We start from the raw sequence: 14,244 nt of genomic DNA, 5'->3' as shown, positions 1-14,244 counted from the left end.
TATGTAGAAATGGGGGACATGTATTTGAGAAGAACTGCAGGCGCACTGTCGAACTCATCAGAGCAAATAGCACTTTCAGACAAGGATCCGTCTCAGTTTGCATTCCAGAATGAGACGGAGCCCCCCTCTTACACCTCTCTGCACTTAGAGAGGTGGAATAGGGAAGGTAGTGGGGAGCCTAACAATATAAAGGCTTGCTCATGCACTTTATATGCTATGCTGAGTTGAAAGCAGCCACAGATAGTTCTATGGAATCATACGTAAATAAAGGGATGCAATTTTACAATACTTACGATTTCAGTGTAAATTGCGTCCGACTCTACATCAGGCCCTAAATCAGCAGTTCAGCCCAATCCTGCAGAACATTTTTAAATCCTCTCATACTGTCATTGTATCCCCATCGCTTCAACAGTGTGGTCAATCTCCTCAACCATGGAGCACAATCTACTAAACTGTGCTTAGCCTAAGTGGCATACCATATGAGAAACTTGTTATTAGGAAAATTGTGCAACTATCCTTAGTGATGAGGAACACCAGACAAACATTGTAATGTATTTTTGCTTTGTTCTCAGCTTGCTTTAATTAAGGGATAAGAAAGCGCTGATCAAAGTTTTCTTTGTCATTTTCAAGTAACCAAATTAAGGATTTGGCAATTTTGACTGTTTTAACATAAACTGATTCACAATGACTGACATTAGATCTTCTAGGAGTATTCCTTGTTTTAACTATAAAAATAAATTATTTGCCTGTTCATTAAGTAGGAAATTTATGACGTTTGGTTAACATGAAAAGGTATCCTCTTTTCTTATAATACATTTTAAAAAAGAAAATAGATATCCTTGCTGAGGTACAAGTGTTAGCACCTAGTCCAACATAAGTTCAGAAGAAGAGTCTGAATATATTTCATTAAATTGATTACTTGCAAAGTCTTTATATGCACACAGTGAAGAAATCAGATTGTATCAGATCCCAGATATTAAGGGAACCAGCGGAAAGCAATGATCGCATAGAGGCTGATGCAGGGTAAGTACTACACCAGTTTTGCATAGGCCGCTTCTCGGCCTTTTGGCTAAGATCAAGTGTAGTATCTGTTCTTATCAGTTTACCAACTACCCGGTGGAGGTTATGCTGATTGTGGCTCATCCGATAGCGCAATTTAACATTGGTGAGGGGCTGATGTAGACACTGCTGCATGGTGCACATGTCTCTCTCCTGCCCAAATTCCAGAGGACAGAACCCGATTGGGGCTCATCGATAGCATAATCTAACCCTGGTGAGGAACTGTTTGAGACTTGTGTTACCCGATCGAAGCCGGCCAGGAGCAAAAAGACCGACTCCGGGGAAGAAGCGCTGCTGATCCCTGTCTGCCGGGAAGAAGACACCGGGAGCAACTCCAGCTGAAGAAGCCTTCCTCTTCTCGGGACGTGCTCCAGCGGAAGAAGCGCCTCCTCTTGAGCGGAAGCCCCTGCTCCTCTCTTCCTGCTCCTCTAGCGGGAGGATACCTGCACTGCTCCTTCCACCCCGGAAGAAGATCGCCCTCCAGACCAGCCTCTCTGCCCCAGGAAGAGCCAGGAAGATGGCCTCAGTTGCTGCAGCTCCTGCCTCCACCCCTGCTCCTGCCTCTGGGAAGAAGGGAGGAAAGACCACCGCCCCAAAGCCTCTCCTCGTGGCCGGAACCTCTGCCTCCACTGCCCCTGCTACTGCTGGACAAGGGAAGCCCAGCCAGGACACCCCCCAGAAGACTCCCACTCTGGAAACCTGGATGAGGCAGACCGTCATCCTGAAGTTGAAGGAGGTGGAAGGAAGGGTCCCAGACATGACGGCTGAGACTTTCGGGAAGCAGATGATCCTCGACCAGGGCTTCTCCAAGGCTGAAACCCTCAGTGTGCAGAACTACCTGAAGGGGATCTGGTACATCACCTTCGCCTCCATTACCATCTGTAAGAGGTACTGGGAGGCAGTGAAGACTGCAAGACCGGAGTCTCCCTTCTCCCGCTTCGTGGGGAACTGCCCATCCAGAGAGAGGAGAGAAGAGTCACGGTCTCCATGAGAAATCCTCACACCCCTGGTAAAGAAATTGCTACCTTCCTGAGCCGCTTCTGCTCCGTGGTCAAGGACCCCTCCAAGATCCTGGATGCCAATGGTTTCTGGACAGGCAAGTGGTCCATCATTATCAGACTGAGGAAAGACAACTCTACAACTGACGGTCTCCAACACCTGCCATCATGTTTCGCCCTGGGGGTCTCTGCCGGCCTTCTCCACTATGCCGAGGAACTGCAGGAAGTGCGGGAAAGCTGACCACATGGCGAGAAGCTGCAAAGTCTCAGCCTGCAGGAACTGCAAGGTGGCGGGGCACGAGACCAAGGACTGCCCACGAAAACTGTCCTGCAACCTCTGTGGCCTGGCCAGCCACATCTACAGGGACTGCCCCCAGAGAGCAAGATCCTACGCTGCAGCTGCCGGGAATGGACTGTCGGAAGGCGGACCTGCCCCTGCCCTGCAGCCCAAGCCAGCCCAGAGGAAGCAACAGAAGCCCATACCGCAGCCACGAGTGGGTAAGAACACTTCCACCCCTTTTCTTCTCACCCCCCTTCCAACCTCCCTCCCCCCTCCTTCCCTCCCTACCCCTGTTGTGACAGCACCTCCCTCCTGTCCCATTGTCACAACACCCCCTTCCTCCCCATCCTGCTCCCGCCCTCTTCCTACCTTCACCCTTCCCCCTGTCGCCACCCTCCCCCCTCCCTCCCCTGTAGTAGCACTAACCCTCTCCACCGCTACTGCAGCTCCCTCCCTTTCCCTTGAAGATTTTCCCCCTCTTGTCTCTGCAGGTAAAGAGAACAAGCTAAGGCGGAAACGGAAAGAGCTAGACAGCCCAGCGGGCGACTCTGACCCTTCCAAGAAAAAGGCAGTCGAGCTCGAAGAGGACCCCCTCCCGGCGGAGGAGGCCCTGGAAGAGATGGTGGATGAGTTGCTGGATTCCGAGCAGGAGGAAGAAGGGGAGGAATTCCTGCAGCTGCCCCACATCTGCCTCTACAACCAGCTTGAGGAGAGAGATCTGCTCCCACCCGATGGGGACACGAGCAGACCGGACCAAGTCCCACCGGACAAGGAGGGTAACTAATGTATTGACTGTGCCAACTCTCTTTTTTCTCTCAACTAATGGCTAATTTTTCTCTTTTTACCATTAATGTGAGGAGTGTGAAGGATAAGATTAGACATCAGTCTGTGTTTACCTTTCTTGACAGTCAGAAATGTGATGTTTACATGTTGCAGGAATGTTCTCTCCCTTTCTCTAGTTCCTACAGGCATCTGGGTAGGCAGTGGTCTCACGGGCCCTCCTATTGGTCTGGGGGGGTGACTGTAAGTCTGCAGGGGTCGCCATTCTTATCAGGGGAAGCCTCTTCACACTAGATTCCGTTCAGGAGTTTGTCTGCGGCAGATTGCTTATCGTAGATGGCTCCTGGGCGGGTAAGCCTATCAGGCTTATCTGTGTGTATGCATCCCCAGGTAAGAATGAGCGTTTGGAGCTTTTCCAGACCCTGCGGGCCCAGCTCGCAACCACCAGGGCGGTAGTGATGGCTGGGGACTTTAACTGTCCTATAGAGGAAGACGGAAGGAGTTCTAACAATAATGCTAAACTTGATGTTTCTTCCAGGTTGTTGCAAGAGATGGTAGCCGAAGCATCCTTTCGGGATGCAGTGGGATCCATGGGGGCCGGCTCTGTGAATTATACTTGGAGCCGCCCTGATGGCTCAGTGCATTCCCGGATTGACTTTGTGTTTACCTCGAGAGCGTTAAGACAAAACAGTCATGTCATGGTTCCCTGCTTCTTTTCTGGTCATAGGGCCATTCTCTTTGAGGTTGTTCTGGGCCACGATTTCCCTCCCGGTCCTGGCTCCTGGAAGTTAAACTGTGCTCTGCTGGAACGAGAGGAGGTGATGGTTGAGCTGAGGGATGCATATGGAATGTGGAAAAATGACAAAATGTATTTTGATTGTATGTCTAACTGGTGGGAGTATGTCAAGTGCAAGTTTCACAGTTTCTTTCAGGCTAAGGGCTGACAACTTCAGGAGGCTTCAGCGTCAGCTGCAGTCCCTGCTGGATCTCCAACTTTGCGGCTGGGACGTGAAGGATGATCTGGCTGAGGCAAAGGTGGGGCCTGAAAAGGCACTTCGAGGAGGAGTTCAGACGCATCATCTTCCGTTCCAAGGTGGAGAATCTGGAGAAGGGTAAGAAATGTAACTCTTTCTTTTTCAGAAAACTCCACTCCGGCCACATGCCCCTGACTGAACTGCGGGACGAGACTGGCACCCCCAGGAAGGGGAAGGAGGGCGTTATGGGAGTCGTCACAGACTACTACGGCAAACTCTACTCCCCTAAGACTACAGACGACGATGCGGCTGAATCGTTCCTGTCAGGTATCACAAACCCTATTGATCCTACAGGTAGAGCAGCCATGGACGCCCCCTCACCTTGGGGGAGCTGCACTCTGCCACTAAATCCTTTAGGCCGGGCAGGACCCCGGGCAGTGATGGCCTTCCAGTGGAGCTCTATGTAGCGCTGTAGGACCTCATTGGCCCGGACCTGCTAGAGCTGTAGAGCTGTAGAGCAAGGTGGTGGAGGGCAGAATGCCTCCTACTCAGAGAGAGGGCCTGATCACGATTTTGTATAAGTGCAAGGGAGAGAGATGCAACCTCAAAAATTGGAGGCCCATCTCCCTCCTGAACGTGGACTACAAGATCCTGGCCAAGGTACTAGCCAACAGGCTAAAGGTTGTCATTGGGCGAATTGTTTATCCTGACCAGACTTGTGGCATTCCTGGTCACAGGATTGCAGACAGCCTTGCGCTGCTGAGGGACACAGTTCATTACATCAAAGACCGCCATGCACATGTGGCCCTGGTCAGTCTTGATCAGGAGAAGGCCTTTGATCGTGTTTCTCATGGTTTTATGCGTAAGGTTCTGTGCAGGTTTGGATTGGGTGATATGTTTTGTTCTTATGTTAACCTGATGTACCTTGATATTTAAAGCTCGGTGTTGGTGAACGGCTGGAAGACTGACCCCTTCTTTGTATTGTCTGGGGTCAGATAAGGCTGCCCTCTTTCCCCTATTCTTTTTGTCTGTTGTATAGAGCTCATCGCGATGTCCATCAGGCGGAATCCAGAGATTAGAGGCATCACCGCACCGGGTCCAGACCGTCTAGAGGCCAAGTGTTCGCTCTACATGGACGACATCACTATCTTTTGCGCTGATCAGTTCGGTGGCAGCACTCGTCCAGACCTGCGAGAACTTCGGCCGAGCTTCAGGGGCAAAGGTCAACTGCGGGAAGTCAGAGGCGATGCTGTTCGGTCAGTGGCACCTGTCATCCCCCGCTGCATTACCCTTCACAATCAAGCCGGACTTCATCAAAATCCTTGGAGTTTGGTTTGGTGGAGAGGAGGCGGCCCTGAAGTGCTGGGAAGAGAGACTGGCGACAGTCAGGCAAAAGATTGGACTGTGGAGCCTCAGAGACCTTACCATCGAAGGGAAAGCACTGGTGCTGCGCAACGAGATTCTTCCCGTTCTGCAGTACACGGCCCAAGCTTGGCCACCTCTTGCTGCCGTCTGTAAGACCATCACGAGGACAGTCTTTCACTTCATCTGGGGCTCCAAAATGGACAGAGTGAAGCAGTCAGTGATGTACAAGGAGCCCCACAAAGGTGGGAAAGGAATCCCTGATATCCCCACTATGCTGCGGGCCTTCTTTGTTTGCAGCTGTATCCGCAGTACACTCCTTGAAAAGAACATTTGCTCTGCTGGGATGTCCATGTCCCGCTTTTTCCTTCTACCTCTTTGGAGGAACCTTGGTTGGGACAAGTGGGACAGCTCCTTCCCTTACAACTGTACTACTCCTTGGTTTTACCTGGATGTTGGACAATTTGTGAGGGAGCACCATCTGGAGGGACTTAAACCAGACTTGTGGAAGCCAAAAACTATCCACGAGATCATCAGAGCAAAGGACGTTATGGAGTCTGTTCCAGGGCTCCCTGTGGCTACGACCAAACATGTTTGGGAGAATGTGGCCTCTAAGAGGTTGACTAATAGACATAAAGACATTGCATGGATAGCCATCCAGGGGGGTCTGCCTCTCAGGACATTCATGCACTCCTGGAACCTGTGCAGATATGTTCACTGCCCCTTATGTATGACCAGAAGGGAGACTGCTCAGCATATCTTTTGGGACTGCCCCACTGCACAGGCATTGTTGGCTGCCCTGGACCATGAACTTAAGGACAATGTGACCAGGACTTGCCTTTCATACCATTCGGTATTTTATGGATTATTTCCTGGGAAACAAACCGTTGGGGCAATCCAGGAGGCCTGGCACCTTATGAACTGTTTTAAGGACGCTATGTGGCTTGCCAGGAATCGCCTCATCTTGAAGTGGGAGAAGATGACCATCCAGGACTGTCGCAGGCTGATCCACAGCCTGCTAAGAGACTATAACACCCTTGACAGTCCTGAGGAAGATGAAGACGACGATTGATTGTTATTGATTGTTGTCTCCCTCTTCTCCTTCTCCCCATTGTGTCTATTTTCAATAAAAAAACTTTGGTTTGCGCTCCCTCCCCCTTACCCCCTCCAACCCATTCCCCTTTCACAGCCTGAAGTTTTATTGAATGTAATGTCTATTTATGCACCCTTCCCTTTGTGTCTGTCCTCAATAAAAACTTTTTGCTCGTGACTCCACCACCCTACCGGTCTCACCTACCTCCCCCTCACATCCAATGTACTTTTATTGCAATGTGATATTGGTTAAAGTTTGAATGGTTAGTGCAGTACTTGATGAATATAGTGTAGGATGTCATGTCTTGTACTTTATGCCCTGTATTGTACTAAAATGTATGCATGATCGTGTATTACGGTGTACTGTGTACACTTGAATGAAACGAATGACCTGTGTTTTTTGTACTTTATACAAATAAAGCTACTTTTTCAATAAAAAAAAAACAGTTTTACATAGTGTACTTTATGTGAAATCTCTTTGCACATGCACAGTAAAGTGACTGCACACATATGGGCCTATAAAGATTTGCGTGACTCTAGCACTCACACGCGCTTGCACTTTGAGAGGTGGGATGGGGATGGGAAGGGGTACTCAAGTGTAGGTTGAGTGCAAAAAGGGTGTGTTTGTGCAATTGCGAAGAGTTTCCACAGGGACACAGTCTTCTCTTGTAATAGAGAGGGTTTGGATGTTTTATTGATACCTGATTGCAAATATGTATTGTCCAAACAAAACAATAGGTTATAAACATGGGTGTAAGTGTATGTGATGTATGCCTGGTGTTACCCGGGCACATATGCTACTGGTACAGACCTGCATGTTTTTAGTGATAGTTGCAGTTTTGCATATGCACATCGTTGCTGCTTTTTTAGTGAACGCAATTTGTGATCGATCCTGCATCAGGCCCATTGGTAATATATCTTTTCCATATAACTAATGATGAAACACAGAGATCATTGTCCCAAATATAAAGGAATATTTAATTTTAGTGGGCTTGTAATACAATGATATAAACTGATATACTTAATAATATTAGCTTTTCTGTGCTTTTACATTTGTGGTTTCCATTTGTTATTATGTAGTGCACATGTGTAAATTAGCAGCACATATATACATATACAGTAAGCTTCTAGCACTGGTTACACAATCAGGTGGCTTTTTGCCTGTAGAAGAGAACTTGCTTCCTTTCCAAAGGCATAGCAGGGACATTTCATTATTCTCTTAACCTGGTACATCTTTAGAAGTGGTGGCGGACAACAAATTAGCATGTGCAGTATATTTTATATATTTTATATATTTCTCAATCAAACTGAAAAAAAATATGTATTGTAGGTTTCATCTTTCTAAGCACAGTTCACAAAAATCTGATTGAGTGCAATTGTAAGGAGTTTTTTATATATTTCCTTCCAAGAGTTTACATTCATGAGCAGTTTTCCTTCTATTGGTGTTGACCCTCCGCTTGAGCTGTATGCCAATCTGCATAGCCACTCGAGACAACAGAGCCGTAACTAGGCAGGTGCGGGTGGTGCCGTTGCCCAGGGCGCAAGCCCAAGGGGGCGCAGCAGCCGCCCGCTGCCTGCCTCTGTACCTTTAGCCCTTAACTTCCGCAGTGGAATGCATGTGCGTTCCACAGACAGGAAGTTTGGCATTTGGAACGCAAACTTGCGTTCCAATTGCTGAACTTTCTGCTAGTGGAACGCATGCGTTCCACTGCGGAAGTTAAGGGCTGAAGAATCTCCCTCTCTCTCTCTCTCTCTATCATCTCTGTAAAGTTGCAACTATCACTCCATTATGAGGAGAAATTCATTATAGTTTACACATATATATAATTCAATTATATATTCTAAATAGTACACATAGATTTTTTGTATGTATATATATATATATATATATATACACAAGTTAACCCGTGCATGATACTCATGCATTTTTTTTGTCAAATAATGCCAGTATACCAAATTTCAGGTCATTCGGATGAGCCCTTTCTGAGAAAATAGTTTTTTCCACAGACACACACACACTAACACATGCCGCTACACATGCAGGGACGGATCTAGAAAATGTTTGTTCCCCGGGGGGATGTTAGGGCGGGGCGATTTAGGCCCTGCCCCCTTTCCGACTTCTGAGGCTGCCGGGGGCTGCACAGTATGTGCAGGTCCGCTCGGCAGTGACAGGCAGGGACAGTGTGCTGCCCAGCTGCTCTGATTGTGTTTAACACAATCAGAGCAGCCGGGCAGCACACTGTCACTGCCAAACGGACCTGCACATACTATGCAGCCGTCGGCAGCAAACCCCTGCTGGGGGGGGGGGGGGGGCGATTGCCCCGATCGCACCCCCCTGGATCCGCCACTGTACACATGTGTGTTCATGAGGTAAAATTACCTCACGAAAATGAGTTTGACCCCTCAACTCGTCAATAATGTCAGTATACCAAATTTCAGCCCTTTTTGAGGTTTTTTTTCCATACACACTAAGAATTTAGTAGGTCACTTAACCCGTGCATGATACTCATGCATTCTAGTCAAATCAAGCTACTTAAGGTGTTAAAAACTCCCCACTGTCACCCCCGGCAACCACCAACCACTCCCAACTGTCACTTCTCCTTCAAGAAATATATATATATTTTTTTTGTTAAATATTTATAAACACTTTTAACAATTAACAAATTAAATTAACAAATTAAAAACATCTTAGTATACCAAATTTCAGCCCTTTCTGAATTTTTTTTTCCACACACACAAAGAATTTAATAGGTAAATGTATAACTCCGCCCAGCAGGTGGCGCTGCAGCTTGGTTTTATTTTTTCCACACACAGACAGACTAACACACGCCACTAGACATTTATATTATAGATATATATATATATCTATAATATAAATGCTTAGTGGCGTGTGTTAGTCTGTCTGTGTGTGTGTGGAAAAAATAAAACCAAGCTGCAGCGCCACCTGCTGGGCGGAGTTATACACTGACCTACTAAATTCTTAGTGTGTGTGTGGAAAAAATATTCAGAAAGGGCTGAAATTTGGTATACTAAGATGTTTTTAATTTGTTAATTTAATTTGTTAATTGTTAAAAGTGTTTATAAAGATTTAAAAAATATATATATATATTTCTTGAAGGAGAAGTGACAGTTGGGAGTGGTAGGTGGTTGCCGGGGGTGACAGTGGGGAGTGGTTGGTGGTTGCCGGGGGTGACAAAGTGAGAGGAGTGTGATACTCAGGACCGCTGAGAGAGATCCCTGTGTCTGGATAGACATCTGGATAGATGTGGCGATGAAAATGAAGGATGAGGTGATGGGGAAGAATGATGAGGTGGTGACATGTGGACAAAACCACGTTAAAAAAAAGGCGCTTACATCGGAAACTAACGCTCTTCCCCTGAGGAGGCCTGGTCTATGGCCCAAATGCATGACAAGAACCTTTTTAACACCTTAAGTAGCTTGATTTGACTAGAATGCATGATTATCATGCACGAGTTAACTTGTATATATATATATATATATATATATATATATATATATATATATATAGATATGTATTGCATTTACAATACATATTTAATGTTGACAGATTTGTTTTTTATTAATTTCCACATGAATTTAAGTAGATTGATAGCAAGCTGTTTTTTCTCTATTCTTTGAGTTTTTCCATAGCCCCTTTTCTCAGCTAATAGTCAGATATTTAGGGAGCCAATCTTCCTTACCTGTTTCATGTATAAATTGTAGTTAGGGAGTAGGTCAAGTCTAGAAGGTCGGACCTGGGATTACATGTGAGAGTCTCCTTAATTCATGGAAGTAACAATTGCTTCAGGAACACTCAGGGTGGATTGGTCATAGACCTTACCTGAGTCTGCCTGGTGGGCCAATAGCCCCAAATAATACCATGGTCCGTTTGGGGGGAGGAGAGTTCAGTGCATTCGGCTGTGTGTGTGTGTGTGTGTACATCTGTGCCTTCTTCAGCAACCTCATATGTCATTGTTCTATTTCTGTATGACTTTTTTAAGCTGATTTATTATACTGATTGGCCAGCACTACATCGTTTTTGTTGTGCCTTACAAACAATAGATAGTGATAGGAGGTATTTAAAAGCAATTCCATTAAATAACATTTTCAACAATATGGAGAATATTTGTGTACAGGCCAATATTTTGGTTTCATAAACCCAGAGGAACTTTCATTTTTACTCATTGAACTTCCCAATATACTGGCATATTACTGTCTACAAAAAACATATTACTTGTCCACAGTGATGTCCAATTATCTCTGCAATTAATCCAGTAGCCTTTAATCTATCTCTCTCTCTCTCTCTCTCTCTCTCTCTCTCTCTCTCTCTCTCCCTCTCTCTCTCTCTCATCCCACTACGTGCAATAAAAGTTATACACATGTTAAACTAAATATTGTTTGGAAAAAATAAATTAGTGGAGAAAAATTTGCAGACAGAACTACATCACTTCTGAAGTGGTACGACAGATGGTGACATTATAGACCCCTTTATGTTGTAAATTGATTTTTCATGCACAGGTCTAAACAAGCACACAGATGAAAAGGAATAAGATAACTTAAAGGAAGCAGGGAGAAACAAACCAAACACATACAGCAAGCAATGGAAGGAGGGACAAATTAAATACATTGAGAGGGAAAATAAACTAAAAGTTCAGGTAGTGGCAGCAATAACTAATATCAGGGATGGATAAGACAAGTTTACATATTATCTGACATTTCCCCAGTGAAGAGATGTAAATCAGTGATAATGACAGCAGATAATAGCTGGAGGTGAATGAGGCGGTGGTCGCCTGTGAGACCCCTTGTACCTCACCTTACAGAGGAGCTTCTTCTTCTCCTCCATGCCTTTGTGCTCATGTTTCGGATCCGCAGACATGTAACAGAATTCTTTCAGTAAAGTACCAGCCACACCCCCACATTTGGTTGACCACTTGGCAAATGTCACTCCCACTTAGATGGGGGGCACCCAGTGCCCTGTCTCGCCCAGGGCACTAAAATGTCTAGTTACTGCACTGTGAGACAATCCAGGTGTCATTTTTGTCAGAGACTTAAAAAATATATTGCAAGCTGTACCTATGCTGCTTGCTCGAAGTGTCCATGTGTATTACCCTTGAGATCCTCATAGGGATCAATGATCCTTCTTTAGAACTTTGTCTGAGTTGCATACTATTCCATTCAATGACAGAAGAGCAGTACCCAGCTCACATAGAGGGGTAATATAAGCTGAATGTATTTATGCACCCAAAGACAGTCTCACATTGATTATACTTTTGCAGACTCAATGAGAATGACCCTAAATTAGCCCACGGTGAGATGATCCCAATTAGGATATATCAGATCACATAGAGATATGAAGGAAAGAAAGATTTTGGTTTCATCTTCATATGAAAGGATAACAAAGTCCTAATCAGCATCAGACTGGGCCACTGGGGTACCAGGGAAATCATTAGTGGGCCCCACTGTCTGAGGGTCCCTACCCAAGGGGGACTGGGCCCAAACTGTTCACTGCTTCCTGCAACCTTAATTCTAACTGCGACAGTGCTTCAGTGTGATTCAATAGGTCACATGCGTGCCATCTGAAAGGAGCATGGGAAGAAATAAGAAGCTGACAGGTAAGTAAGACAACTCAGCTATTATAGATCAATAATGCTGCTGAGCACTGTCAAGGGCCCCCTGGATGCCCGAGGCCCCTGGGCTGTAGCCCAGTTAGACCTTGAGTTAATCCGGCCCTGGGCACAGTCCCCATTTTGGGTGACTGCCTTCCTCAGTAAGGACTTTGTCCCCAACACAATGTCACACGCCGGTCCCATAGCTAGGTGCTGGCACTGTGACTTTCCCTTTAAGAACCATGATTGAGCTTGCTTCTGCTTCAGAGACATTACTTTCATACAGGTGTTCCCTGCTCCCTTGATTTGGACCTCCTCCCGAATCTTATTGGTTCTAGAGCACTATTTTAACCTCCCATGATTATGGACTCATTGCCTGTTCTTCGTGTTACTTACGCTGCAGTGGGATCTGGCTGTATGCCTTGACCTTCCGTTTGTCCATTACCTGCTCGTTGGACTATACTTGCTGCTGAAGTTACCTGTCATCTTTGATTCCTGGTCGGCTCAGCTGTACTCCTCTCTGCTGTTCAGCTGCAAGCTGAAATGTCTCTCTGCTGTTCATCTGCAAGCTGAAGTTCCTCTCTGCTGTTCATCTGCAAGCTGAAGTTCCTCTCTGCTGTTCATCTGCAAGCTGAAGTTCCTCTCTGCTGTTCATCTGCAAGCTGAAGTTCCTCTCTGCTGTTCATCTGCACGCTGACTACTTTGTGAGTTGTTTGCTACTATCAAGTTACCTGTCACCTGTAGTTCCATGTCTGGCACGGCTTATCATCACTCTGCTGTTTACCTGTTTGCTGGACTGTTATTGTGAACTGCTTGTTGTGCCAGTGGCTATTTCTTCAGCTCAAGTTACGTGCTTCTGTTCAGCTTCCTCATACTACAGTGAACTCACCTTGCACCTGAGACTGGAACACCTGTTACCTGTTGTTCCACGCACGGTTCAGATACTCCTCACCTCGCTGCTACTTCTAGACAACATCTTGCTGCCTGTGTCTATGTAAATCCAAGTCCTTGGATGTTGTTTAACGCTTACTACTCTGCTAGATAAGAATCACTGTGATACCAGTAACCACCTGCTAGTTGAATCATCTCTATTCTCGGATCAGCCAAGTCTATATATTACTCTGTTTGGACTTTAGCTGTACCAGTGATTCACGTTCATCTGCTGTGTGTTTACCTATTGGATTCAAGTGTTCTTATTCATCACCTATGCGTTTAACTGTTGAATTGCTCATCTCATGCTGTTGCCAAGGGTTACCAACTATGAAGTAGCATATGTGATTTGTTTCTGCAATCTGACCAACTGTCGTGTGTTCAGCTCTGCCGATATATATATTTATATTTTTTCTTGTTATACCATCAGTCAATATTCTACTTTACAGCACTACTATTATCTCCTGTGTTATTATTATCAGTGATACTTATGAGCCATGAACTTTTAACCTGTGAATACCATCACTCTGCATATCATCGTGTTCTATCTCCACCATCCTCTACTAATACTATCTATAGTAGAGGCAAGGGATCCACTAAAATTGTTCAGAGCCATGACAGTAAGAACAGGCCCTAATGTCTTACTGCACTACTATTATCTCCTGTGTTATTATTATCAGTGATACTTATGAGCCATGAACTTTTAACCTATGGATACCATCACTCTGCATATCATCGTGTTCTATCTCCACCATCCTCTACTAATACTAATCTATAGTAGAGGCAAGGGATCCACTAAAATTGTTCAGAGCCGTGACACACAAGGACAGTTGAGAGGTATGTCCTACTTCACAGCACTCTGCTTGTGGAAGATGAGCTCCATGTACCTGGCAGTAGTGCTCACACAATTGCTAGTGTATTTGAAGTGGATGGGAAGGGGTTGGAAAGCAGCCTTGCATTGGCTAAAATGATAGCCAGCAATGCTAGTTCATGCCAACTCTAGTAGCATGGCATTAAAAATTCCCTGTAGAAATCTTGCTTTTGCCTACGTCCTACCTCCACTTCCACCCATCATATGTCCTGTGTGTTGGAAAGAAATAGAAATCACTTCACTGAAGCTTTTCTTGCTTTCTAACACTGTGCCAGAAGGAGAGAAGAATCAC

General features: G+C 45.8%; 1 non-coding gene and 1 pseudogene across 1 annotated transcript; both read left to right on the top strand.

Annotated features, from left to right (window-relative positions):
- The first annotated feature begins 1,049 nt into the window (after positions 1 to 1,049).
- LOC142146864 (U2 spliceosomal RNA) lies at positions 1,050 to 1,241 on the top strand. Its single transcript, XR_012690044.1, has one exon. It is a non-coding gene; the product is annotated as a U2 spliceosomal RNA (small nuclear RNA).
- A 291-nt stretch (positions 1,242 to 1,532) lies between these two features.
- On the top strand, positions 1,533 to 3,121 carry LOC142143169 (uncharacterized; annotated as a pseudogene).
- Positions 3,122 to 14,244: the final 11,123 nt, after the last annotated feature.

Source organism: Mixophyes fleayi, chromosome 3 (genome assembly GCF_038048845.1).
Source record: "Mixophyes fleayi isolate aMixFle1 chromosome 3, aMixFle1.hap1, whole genome shotgun sequence".
NCBI classification, from domain to species: domain Eukaryota; kingdom Metazoa; phylum Chordata; class Amphibia; order Anura; family Limnodynastidae; genus Mixophyes; species Mixophyes fleayi.
Note: the sequence above shows the minus strand (reverse complement) of the source record. Positions and strands in the feature narration are given on the sequence as shown.